This window comes from Lepus europaeus, chromosome 16 (assembly GCF_033115175.1).
Source record: "Lepus europaeus isolate LE1 chromosome 16, mLepTim1.pri, whole genome shotgun sequence".
NCBI lineage: Eukaryota > Metazoa > Chordata > Mammalia > Lagomorpha > Leporidae > Lepus > Lepus europaeus.
In genome coordinates, this window is record NC_084842.1 from 88,562,768 (window position 1) to 88,574,909 (window position 12,142).

Sequence of the window (12,142 nt, forward strand, 5' to 3'; positions counted from 1 at the left end):
GCGCTGTTGTCCCCCAGCTGAAAGCACCTGGCCCAGGGCTGAGCTCTGCTCCCCCAGGTCTGGTGAGAAGGCAGGTTCTGATTGTGAGACTGCGCTCGGACCAGCTCCAGAGGGGACCGCAGGTGGCCGGTCTGCAGGCCCTGCTGGTTCTGGGGTGGCCCCCGGGACCCTCACGTCTCCTGCGTCAGTGCTGGGGGCATCGTGAACCGCCCCCGTGGTTCAGCTGCCCAGCCAGGCAGGGTCCACTGGGCAGCCCGCCTGACGTCTCACAGTGGGTCCCAGGTGGCCAGTGAGGCTCGGCTGCCTCGGAAGTGCCCGTAGAGGGGCCAAGTGAGCCTGGCGGGCAGCGGCGGGCCCTCAGCAGGGGCTCTGAGGCTGTCTTGGACAAGCCCACCTCGGGGCTGGCGTCGGGCGCGGCAGGTTAGGCTGCCACTAGCGATGCAGGCATCCCTATCGGAGCACAGGTTCGAGTCCCGGCTGCTCTGCTTCCGCTCCAGCGCCCTGCTGATGTGCCTGGGGAGCAGGTGATGGCTGCCCATGGAGTTGACCTGCTTGGGGTTCCTGTCTCCTGGCCTCAGCCATCAAAGCCATCTGGGGAGTGAACCAGTGGGCGGTGCACTGTGCCTCTCTCTCGATGCCTTTCAAAGAAGTAGATCTTAAATAAATAAATAAATAAATAAGAAAGGAAAGCAAGCAAAGCCCCCTCCCCTGGGGGACCCGGGGGAACTGTCCAGGGCCGCTGGCCGCTGCTCAGCCACACCCGCCTCCTGGGGCTCTTCCAGCCCCGAGCCCACGAAGGCAGAGTGGGTCTGGGGGAGGCCTGGGACTCTGCATTTCTGACAGGGGCCGGGAGCTGTGCAGGTTGCTGGCCCGGGCGCTGTACTTTGAGTGCCCAGGATTGGTTAGGAGTGAGTTTACCGTCCGCCAGGGTGCATGCACACGCGCCCCAACCTCCCTGCAAAGACCTCGTGCCCCCTGGTGCCAACCCCACCTCCTGCCTCGGCTCCTCTCATTCTCCCCCATCCTGCCCACGCCCAGCCCGGCCCACATGAGGGTCTGTGTGTGCTGCAGCCGCCCGCTGGGCACACACGGGGCACTGACCTCCACCCTCGGTGTGAGGCAGCCCCGGGCGCCTGCATCTCTGTCCCTGAGTGCCGGGGCGGCTCCCTCACCACGGGACACGCTCTGGCCAAGGACAGACACCTGTCAAGTCCACCGTGTTGCTCCCTGATGCCCAGAACCAAGCACAGGTCTGGAGTAGGAGCTGCGTCTTGAGCATCGGGTGGGTGGGTAGATGGGTGGGCAGACGGATAGATGATTGGGTGCATGGACGGACGGATGGGGGCGTGGACAGACAGATAGATGCGTGGCTGGGAGGGGGGATGGGCGTTTGCATGGATGGATGGATGATGGATGGGTGAACAGACTGGCAGCTGGAAGTGTGGAAGGAAGAATAGACAGGGAACATGGTGTGCTTCGGGGGCCGTCCTAGGAGATGCCGCACAAGCCAGAGGCTCCGAGTTGGCTCGGTAATAGGAGGCAGAGCATGAGGGCTTGGGAGCGTTCTGAGCTGAGAGGAGGCTGGCCTTGTCTCCCTGCCCGTGCCTTACCCACCTGCCAACCTGCCCACCCGCCCATGCCCTGCCAACCTGCCCACCTGCCCGGGCCCTGCCCACCTGCCCGGGCCCTGCCCACCTGCCCAGTCCCTGCCCACCTGCCCAGGCCCTGCCCACCTACCCGGGCCCTGCCCACCTACCCGGGCCCTGCCCACCTGCCCAGCCCCTGCCCACCTGCCCGGGCCTTGCCCACCTGCCTGGGCCCTGCCCACCTGCCCAGCCCCTGCCCACCTGCCCGGGCCTTGCCCACCTGCCCAGCCCCTGCCCACCTGCCCGGGCCCTGCCCACCTGCCAACCTGCCCACCTGCCCGTGCCCTGCCCACCTACCTGGGCCCTGCCCACCTGCCCGTGCCCTGCCCACCTGCCCGGGCCCTGCCTCTCGGCAGCGGAGACGTGATCAGCGTGGACCGTGGCTGGTGAGCAGGGTGGGGTGGGCCAGTGGCGCGTAGGGCGCCAGGTGTTACGGAGCCTCGTCTCCGGAGGGTCCCTTGGAGAAGTATGCCTTGGCGTCAGCGGCAGGCATGGCGGGTCCAGCTGCCCCCTGTGATGCTGGCATCCCCTGTGGGAGCACAGGGTCACCCTTGCCTGCTGTGTGGCCGTAAGCCAGGCTGGGATTCCCACCCCTCCTGCGCAAGTGTGCCCTGTAAGGGGTTCCCACAGACCAGCTCTCCCGTCTGCCACCCCCTCCCCACCGCCGGCTGGGTCTGTGGTTGGTGTGAGTCCACACTCCCCCTATAAAGCACAATTTGAAAAATAGAACAATGTTGTTGATGGACGGGTGTCTCCCCTGGCCAGGCTGGCCTCGGGGTGCCAGGGACGTGCCTCGTGGCCTCTGCAGGCTGCTTTGGGGCCCGGCGCGGTGCCGGCGGCTTGCCTGGGCAGCGCGGGCCCCGCCTGAGTCCCACGTTCCCCGCCGTGGGGTTTGTGCCGCCCCCTCCGCCGGGGTCCAGCGTGAGCGGGTCGGGGGGTGGCTCTGCTCCACGTCCTCTGAGATGCTGCGGGAAACGGGGCGCCCTGGAGGCGGCTGGTGCCACGTCCTGTCCTCCCGTGCACGGGCGTCTCACAGCCCCAGTCCTGCGTCACGAGACTCCCCGCGGTTGCTGCGCTGAAGTGGATGTGAGCCAGACGGGCGTGCGGGGGTTCTGTCTCGCGCCTCCTGACTCCCGGTGAGTGGGACCGTGCTCTGTAGTCGCCAGCTGCGCGGGCTCCTCCGGTGATTCCCGGCGCCGTTGCTTTCTGTCATCTGTGCCACTATTTCTTGATCCCCGCCGCTTCATGGTGAGCAGCCCACGGCCGCCCCGGGGCCCGGTGTTAAGTGTCCTCCTGCCGTGTGCCCGCGGCGTCCCGGTGTTAAGTGTCCTCCTGCCGTGTGCCCGTGGCGTCCTCGGCGACTCTGGTCCCTGCCTGGCCGTTGTCTCGCGGTGTGGTGGTTACGGCACAGAGCTGGATTCCGTGTGCTTGGTGGCACACCCTGCCCAGGGAGGGTCTCCCACGGGAGTGGCGGCGTCGGCCCCCGCAGGTGCAGGCTGCAGGTGTCTCCTCTGAGCCCTGGCTGACAGGCGCAGGATAGAGACCAAGGGACATGCCCCCCTTGTGTGTTACACACGCTCAGGCACCACGCTGGCCACGCGAGCGTGAATGACAGCTGCTGCCCGCGTGGCCTTTGCCACATTTGTGTTCCTGAGTGTGGTTTGATTTTGTGTTCGGCTGAGCGGCTCCCGGGCCTGGCTTTTCCACATGGGGGCGCTGATGGAGGGGTCTGAGCCGTCAAAGCTGTTGTGGATGTGTGAGCCGTTCTCCAGGATACCAGACCCACTCGGTGTTCCCGTGGCGCCTGTCACCGCCTGTCTGTTGGCGTGGGGGGGATGGGCACCACGGGGAGGGGTGTGAGCCAAGGACCTGCAGCCGCACAGGGCCCTGGGTACTCACTGGTGCAAGGGAGGCCCGGGTGACGTCCGAGCCGCTGGACGTCCTAGGTGAGGGGGCGGAGCCGTGGCAGAGGCCTCGCCAGCCCGCAGGCAGCCCTCAGGGCTCCAGCAGATCTCTGTGACCCCGGATGTCAGGACCCGTGAAGAGCTGTTGTGTGGTGGACCCCGGTCAGTGGGCGAAGCTGGAGTCTGTGGCCACGGATGTCCCACAGGGAACTGAAGGAGGTGACACGCTTTGCCTTTCAGCCCCCCAGAAAGGGGGGGACCTCAGAGATCACGGCCAGGGCTCCCCCCCTCATCCTCCGTGTCCAGGCTGCCGTGGTGCCGACACGCTGCTCCCCGCTGGCCACTGCCCCGGGGCTCCTCTGTAATGAGCTGGGGACATGGGCGCCGACCACAGGCATAGACCCCAAGGGCACAGCCCTCGTGGCTTTGGGTCACCGCGGCCGGCACCAGGGCTCCAGCTCGCGGGCAGCTGCGGTCTCTCCCCGCGTCTGCTGTGGCATCACCATGGAGATCCGGGTTTGATTTAAAGCAGACGTGGGGGAGGGCTTTTGGGGCTTGTGTCCGTTCTATGCGTGATTCACGGTGGATCCGCAGTGTGATGGGGTCGGCCTCTGAGAGCAGATGTCAGGGGCTGGGAGCTGAGGAAGTCCCCCCCACCCCGCCCAGGCTCTGGTTTCATCTGGACTTCAGTGCACCTGCTCAGGGACCCCTTCATCCGCAGCCCCCCACTGTCTGCCCAGCGACCCTCCCCCCTCCTGGATGCCCCCCCAACCTCCCCCTGCCTGTCTCCGTCTCCCATCTGCCCACCCGACAGCCACCCCCCGTCAGCCTTAGTTCTCCCTCCCTCCCCACTTTTGCTCCTCTCTCCCGTCTGCCTATTGGCCACCCACCTGCCCATCAGCTCCGGGCTGGAGTAGCTACAGGAATTGATGCCCGGGACTCCGTGTCTTACTAGGGACATAGATGAGGAAGCAGCCATGGCCACGGCATGGAGTCCATGTGGGGTGAGGCTGGGAGACACAGGGAAGCACTACATGGGGTGGGGTAGTCCGGGCAGCCTGCCTGGAGGAAGGTCGGCCCCGCGCCCGATGCTGCGCCTTCCATGCTGTTCCCGCCCCAGCCCAGCTCAGCCCGCCGTCCCTGCCGGGCTCCGTCAGATCTGCGTGGCAGGTGCCCTGTGTGTTCCCTGGCTGCCGAACAGAAGTGCTGCCGCCTCGGGGGGCGCCGGCCGGGCTGGACCACCTGCCCTGGGTCCCCGCGGTGTCCCGTGGCGCTGCCCTGTTGTCCGCACTCCCTCTCCTGCGTCTGCCCCTTCCTGTGGCCAGCGTGGCCGTGCTCTGGGCTGGGACAGGACTTAGGGCAGCACCTGCAGGAGCCGAAGTCAGAGGCCCCTCATTCCTCCAGGGCCCGGCGGCCTCTGGCCTGGGCGGGGTCTCCCAGCTGGGATGACGACTGTGTCCACGCTGGGTTGCCCAGGCCCTGTGATGTTTTGCTGAGACACAGGAGATAGATACCTGTGTGTGTGTGTGTGGGGGGGGGAGCTGTGGATGCTGGGCCGAGGCCCCATGTGAGCCCCCTCCTGCCGGGACCCCGTGCCCACCTCTGTGCTCCCCACAGCCCACACTGCCCAACGGCAGGCGGCGGCCCTGCTTCCCTGGCACCTGCTCCTCCTTGTGCACCTGCTGGAAGCTCTGGGTCCCCGTGACCCTGGGGCCAGGCGCTGAGTCAGAGTCCCCAGGAGTCTCCGTGGTCTCGGCACTGCGTGAGCCACGGACCCCGTCCACCGGGGGCCTGGACGTAGGGGTGCAGGTTCCTCCCCGGAAACCCCGCCCTCGGAGGACGCCTTGTCCGAGAGATGACGGAGTTCACGGTCATCGAAGGGTTTTGGGAACCGCGAGATAAACGAGGCATGGGAACAGCGCCCTCTGCTGGCGACCCCGGAGTTCAAGGCTGCAGACGGCTGGGATGGGTGTGCCTCTCGGTCTTGTTAAGACACAAATACACGTTCTGTACGCGTTGATCCCGGTGGAATGAAGCAGCAAACGTCTCAGGCTTCTCTCTCTTCCACAAGCACGACTTCTTTATATTTCTTTAAAGATGTATTTGAAAGAGTTATAGAGAGAGACAGGGAGAGAGAGAGGTCTTCCATCTGCTGGGTCACTCCCCAGATGGCCACAATGGCCAGGGCTGGGCCAGGCCGAAGCCAGAGCTTCATCCGGGTCTCCCACGTGGGTGCAGGACCCCAAGCATTTCCACCCTGCCATCTTCCGCTGCGCATCAGTAGGGAACTAGATTGGAAGTGGAGCAGCCAGGACACGAACTGGCACCGGTGTGGGAGGCCGGCTCTGCAGGCGGCGGCTTTACCCATCCGTAGGGCGCAGTGCCGGCCCCGGGCGCGCGTTTTTAAAGATGTGTTATTTTTATTTATTTGAAAGGCAGAGTCTCCCGTCGCTGGTTCAGCCCCAGTGGCTGGGCCAGCCGGGCTCTCCTGCTGTGGGAAGGAGGGCAGAGAGGCGAGGGTCCTTGGAGCTCAGACAATGCCCCGAGCGAGGCAAAGGCTTATTACAGGATAGCGCACTTCTCACGGAGCGGCAGGGTGAGGATCAGAGCTCACGGCGGGGGCGGGGGGTGAGGGGGGCGCAGCTCGTTAGAGGAGCAGCGGGGCCCGGGATCAGAGCGCACGGCGGGGGCGGGGGGCGCAGGCTCCAAGGCCGCAGGGCCCTGGGTTTTCAGGAGCTGGTCTGGGTGAGGGGCCTTTGGCGTGGTTATGAAGTCGCCTGGTGTGCAGGCCGTCTGGCTGCCGGCAGATCTGTGAGTGGCGTCTAAGGGAAAGGGTTTTAAGGTCGCAGTCTTGTTCCAGCTGCCCCAATTAGCCCCTTCCCCGGATAATGGAGACCAGGAACAGAGGACCAGGGAAGAGTTTCAGTTTGCTTTTCTGGGCTTCCCCAGTTAACCCTTAGCTGTCTCCTGCCGCACTCCCATGGGGTGCAGGGGCCCCCACTCGGGCCGTCCGCCGCCGCTTTCCCAGTGCATCAGCGGGGACTCCGGCCGGCACTCGGCCAGGGGATGCCGGCCTTGCGGGCGGCTGACCGGCTGCACCACAACACCAGCCCCACAGGCACTGGCGCTTTTTGGTTTGTTTTTTAAGATTTTATTTGTTTGAGAGGCAGAGTTATAGACAGAGAGGTCTTCCATCCACCGGTTCACTCCCCACATGGCCGCAGTGGCCGGAGCTGAGCCGCTGCAGAGCCGCAGGAGGAGCTTCTTCCGGGTCTCCCGCGCAGGTGCAGGCGCCCGGGCACTTGGGCGATCCTCCCCGGCTTTCCCCACAGCGCTATTTTTAGCAGTCGTGCGGTACTTAGCCTGAAGCGGGTGTGGGTACCTAACCAAGTCCCCGCTTTCAGACATCAGCCCGCTGTTGGCAGCGACAGAGACCTACCGCCGTGCGGGAGTGGGAGAGCCCGCGCCTCTGGCCGGTTCTCAGGAGACTGGGCGTGGCCTCTCCCACATGTCTGATGACAGGCAGGGGTGGGGCGGCGTCTCCAGGCCCTGGGTGACGCTGGCCAGGGGAGGGTTGAAGCCCCGCAGGCAGCAAGGTGGGCTCGGACCCCGCCTCCTTCCCCTGCGGCCGCGTGTCCGTCCGGCTTGGTGGAGGCTACACGAGGCCAGGCAGGTGTGCTCGCTTCTCCGTCTGTGTACAGTGGTGGAGGGAGGCCCTGGCCGGGCCGGTTCCAGGCGTTTGCCAGGGTGCAGGGGGTGTGCTCAGTGTGTGCGCCATGAGGCCCGGGCCTCACAGAAGGGGCTCTGAGGCACGAGCAGGAGCTCACCGGGCAGACGGGCAGCCGTGCCATGGTGCCGGGGCTGGACGCCGCCCAGGTACGGGGACTCCGTGGCACACAGCCAGGCTGGCGCACGGGGCCCGGCAGAGTTCCGGTGGTGCTGTGCACAGCTCGGCGCCTGCGGCAGCTTCGGGGGTGAGGTGGGAATCGCGGCGGGCCTCGCTGGGCTCGCATCAAGGTGTTGCTGCCCGTGCTGTGCTCTCTCTGGGACTGGGGCGGGGGGTGGGGGGCGTGTGTTGTGCTGTCTCTGCAGCCGCTGGGGTGGAGCGCAGCCAGCCTCCTAAGGAACTCCTCCCCTCCCCCAACTTCCACGCACGGCGACCCCTCCCTGACCCCGCTCTGACCTCCCTGACCTCCGTCTCCTCCCTGACCCCGCTCTCCTGCACCTCTGACCGCAGCCGGGGCTGCTCCTGCTGTCCAGAAGCGATGTCCTGGCCCCGGGCCTGCCTCCCATCTCCTCGCCCGGCCGTCTCCCCTGCGAAGTGTCATGTGGACGAACTCTGGGCCCCAGTACGTGCGCCTGTGCTGCTGGTCACGCCGGGCTGTGGCGGCTGGGGTGACGGCCAGCGGCTGCTGCCCGGGTGCACACAGAGCTCTGAGGCAGGTTCACGGGCGACCGTGTTCCGTAGGTATTCCCTGGGCGTCCCCTCTGTGCCAGGCGGCTTTTCGTGTTTTAGGGTAGCTGGGAAGGAGACCCCAACCCCGGTGAGGAGGAGGGGGCTGCTGGGACCCCATCTGTGGGGAGGGTCTCGCTGAAGAGGGTGTCTGGGCCCTGCAGAGGAGGGGCTATCTGAATGGGGCACTGAAGGTCGGATAGGAGTTTGCTGGGCAGGTGAGCCCAGTGCAGGGCGTTCCAGACTTGGTGCAAACACAGGCCTGGGCAACCTTGCATGGGAGGGGCCCTGAGGCCCCTGGAGCCCCAGGCAGGACGAGGGTGGCAGTGTGATTCCCAGGGCTGGGGCCCTCGCGAGGCGGGAGAGAGGCCTGGGTTGTCTCCCCGGGCTCACGGGGAGCTGTGCGCAGGTGTTAAGTCAGCTGCTCTGGGTTCGCGCAGGCGCTGGGCTCAGCGTTGGGGAGGAAGGCGCAGGGCTTGGGGAGGCGGCGTGGAGGCCAACTGGAGGCCGGAGGCCACGTCTGGGAGGACCCTTCCCCCTGCTCGCCCTCTGGGACGCACTGAGTGGGAGGTCCTGTCCTTGGGAGCGGCTGGGGCGGGACCCAGTGTTGTGGCCCTTCTCCCCATGTGTATCCTGTGTGCGTACACACACACACACGGATAGACACAGAGACAGACACGCAGGGGCAGACACAGAGACACACAGGTGCACAGACACACAGACACACAGGGACAGACAGGAGCACACACACATAGAGACGCACAGGGACACACACACAGACACACAGGGACAGACACACAGAAACACAGACACACGGACAGACACACAGATACACAGACACAGGGACAGACAGGAGCACACACACACACACATAGAGATGCATGGGGACACACACACACATACAGATGCACAAACATACACACAGAGACACACAGAGACATGTGGGGCAGACACATAGACACAGAGACACACAGGTACACAGACACACAGGGACAGACAGCACACACGCACACATAGAGACGCACGGGGACACACACACAGATGCACAGGGACAGACGCACAGACACAGAGATACCCAGAGACACGCAGACATGCAGGACACACAGACACACGGGCAGACACACAGATGCACAGGGACAGACGCACAGACACACAGACACAAAGAGATACACAGACATGCAGGACACACAGACACACGGGCAGACACACAGATGCACAGGGACAGACACAGGAGCACACACACACAGACGCACAGATGCACAGACCTCCCAGCCCCCGCCCCGCCCTGGTCTGTAGCCCGGCCTCCTGCGCTCTGCTCGGGAGTCGCCGGGTCCTGAGAGCCGTCTTTGTCCTCGGCTGTGTGAGTCCTCCCCCCCCCAGGGTGCTCTGAAGGGCGGAGCCTCACAGCTGTGCGCAGGGCGAGCGACCCCTGCCCTGGGCCTGGGTTCCTGCCGGCCTCCAGCCACCCGTGCTGTGAGCCCCCCGTGCCATCTGCCCTCCGTGCTGGGGCCCCCGAGAGCAGGACAGCGCGGCCGGGGTTGTTCCTGGCCCCTCCAGGCATCAAGGTCTGGGGCGCAGGGGGCGGGCAGAGGTGGTGGTTGACCACTCGCCAGCCCCCAGCGTGGCCGCTCCGGCTGCGCCTGGGTCTGGAATGTTCTAGGACTACAGAGAGGGTAGCGGGAAGGGAAGGACGAGCGTCAGTGTGGGGTCCGTGGCGTGCTCCCTCAGGGCCCTGGGGGAGGGAAGAGCGAGTCCTGGAGTGGCTGGGCTCGGGCCCTGGGGTCGACGCCGGCCGCACCGGCCCTTGCCCTGGGTGGCCCCTGAACGTACTCAAGCCGGGGCCTCGGCCGCACTGCGGGCCCCAGGGAGATGGCCGCGCCTCTCTGGGCCACAGAGAATGGCAGAGAGGAGACGAGGGTCGGGGAACCTGGCCTCCTGGCCCCCACCCCGGCTCCACTCCTGGGCTTCAGCAGGGACCCAGGGGACAGGGCTGGGGTGAGCATCCGCGGGGTGGAGACGCTGCCAGTGAGGGTCCTGGGCGTGCTCACCAGGGGTCCTCACGCACGCAGCCCCGTCCAGCCACCCCCGTGGGCCCCAGGATGCTGCCGCCTGGCCCTGGCCTTGCCCGGCCCGTGGGGCCGCCCTCGTTGGCGCAGCAGCTGGGGAGGCTCCCGTGGCCTCTGCGTCAGCACTCAGCTCATTGGCCGGGGCCGACGTGGGCTCCATGGGTTCCCCTGCCGCTGAGGCCCGGGTCTGAAGAGAGACCACTAAGGACGCCGGGGAGAAGGTCGCCCGCCACAGCCCACCCGCAGTCCCCGTCTGGAGAGGGAGATTTGCAAAGCGGGACAAAGCCGGCGTGCAAGGGGCCGTCAGCCAGGACAGACAGGCCCGTGTCTGCTGGGAGCCCGTGACCTTAAAAGCCCCTCATCTGCTCTGTGTGCCCCTGGCTGGCCCTGCCTGTGACAGCCCGAGGACACGGAGCCCAGGGCCACAGAGCGGTGGAGCTGGGACTTGAACTCGGACCTCTCTGTCTGGAGTGGAGGGTGCAGGGTTCAGGAGCTTGGCTGCTTTCTGGCTCTGTCCCCTCCTGGCTGTGTGGCCTTGGCGAAGTTGCTTCACCTCTCTGGTCCCCATGGCCACTCTACGGTGTGAAGCAGGAGTGGTTTCTGCTTGTGTGGCTGTGGGGCAGGAGCCCTGGACCTGTGGCAGCCGTGGTCTTGGCCATGCTCAGGTCGGCACACGGGAAGCTCTTCCAGGCTGGCCTCCCCTCGTAGGGAGCCGAGCGAGGAGGAGGGAATGGAATGGGCGGTACGGGCGCATCTTCCCGGCTGCGCCGCCCTGGCCGGGGCTCCCCTGCTCCTGCTGAGCTCACCGCCCTTCCAGACCGAGACAGCCCTGAGTCTGCAAATCCTTGCCTCCCGCCCCCCCAAAGAAAAACAACCCCCAAAGAGTGCCGCTGGGCACAGGGCACCTGGCTCGGGGCTCCTCCCACTCCTAGGAGTCCCTGTAGCTAGAGAGCCGCACCCTCCCAGCCTCCCACGCCGGGTGTCCGGCTGCCACAGCACCCAGCCCTGCCCTGTGATGGCATCGGAGGGATGCCGGGAATGTGTGGGACAGGAGATGGCCCTGCCCACCCGGGGCAGCCCAGGGGAAGCCCCCGGCCCTTCTCACACAGTGGCACTCCTCCCCACACCCTCGCTGTCTTTGCTGGGAGGGGTCTCCTTCCGCCTGGTGGGGCCGGCCGCTGGCCCAGTCCCCCGTGAGTAGATGCTGAGTCCGTCTGCGTGGCCTTGTGAGGCCCCAGTGGCGGCCGTGTCACCTCCAGCGGCCCCCTCCTCACTCCTCCCGCCATTGGCCCCCAGGCTGCTGTCCCACACGGACACCTACTCTGTGTCTGCTGTGTCTGTCCCAGGCCTGGGGCCAGTGCGGGCTGCCACGGGCTGGGAGGGGCGAGCAGGCCCCCGCCCCAGGCCCCCTAGCTCTGATGCTGCGTGGGGAGAGCCGAGGGCCAGGTGGGGTCTTTGGGCCTGGGGTGGGGAGCGGGCGGGGCACTGCCAGGCGTGCTGTGACAGCCCGGGCGTAGGGCGCTGTTGGTCTGGGTGTGTGCGAGCAGCTGGCGCCAGGCCTGGGACGAGGGCTGTGGAGACCCCACTGCGGGAGCTCGGCGTGGGGCACGGTGGGTGAGCTCAGGGCCTAAGGGGCCGAATGGTGTCTGAGTGTGGAGGACTGCCTGCCGTGGCCAGGGACATCCCTGGGACTTGTCACACAGGTGTCGGCAGGTGTCCCCCAGGCCCAGGGTGGGGACTCTGTGGACAGAGCCGCTGGGGAGGGTGGGTGGTCCGGGGGGTGAGAGGAGGCAGCTGTGCGTGTTTGAGAATCTCACCTGGAGCCGTATGCCCACGCCGGCCACAGCCGAGTTTTGAGGGAGCTCCGTGGGAGCCGCGGCCCCCCGAGAACGAAAGCATGGCCGACGCGGTTTGGAGGATCTGTTTTATGACGCTCGCACAGTGAGGTGCTCTGGGGACCCCGGTGGCCTCCCGAGATGGGTGGGGCTGGTCCAAGCGGCTCCCTGAGCCGTCTCCACTTCCCTGGAGGGAGGTGCAGTCGTCCCATTCCACAGAAGAGAAGGCTGAGGCTCC

At 66.4% G+C, this 12,142-nt stretch overlaps 1 protein-coding gene across 3 annotated transcripts in view; it reads left to right on the forward strand.

Moving 5' to 3' along the window:
• Window positions 1-12,142, forward strand: part of SORCS2 (sortilin related VPS10 domain containing receptor 2) — a 301,213-nt gene that overhangs the window by 138,589 nt on the left and 150,482 nt on the right. The gene's annotated exons all lie outside the window — the stretch shown is intronic.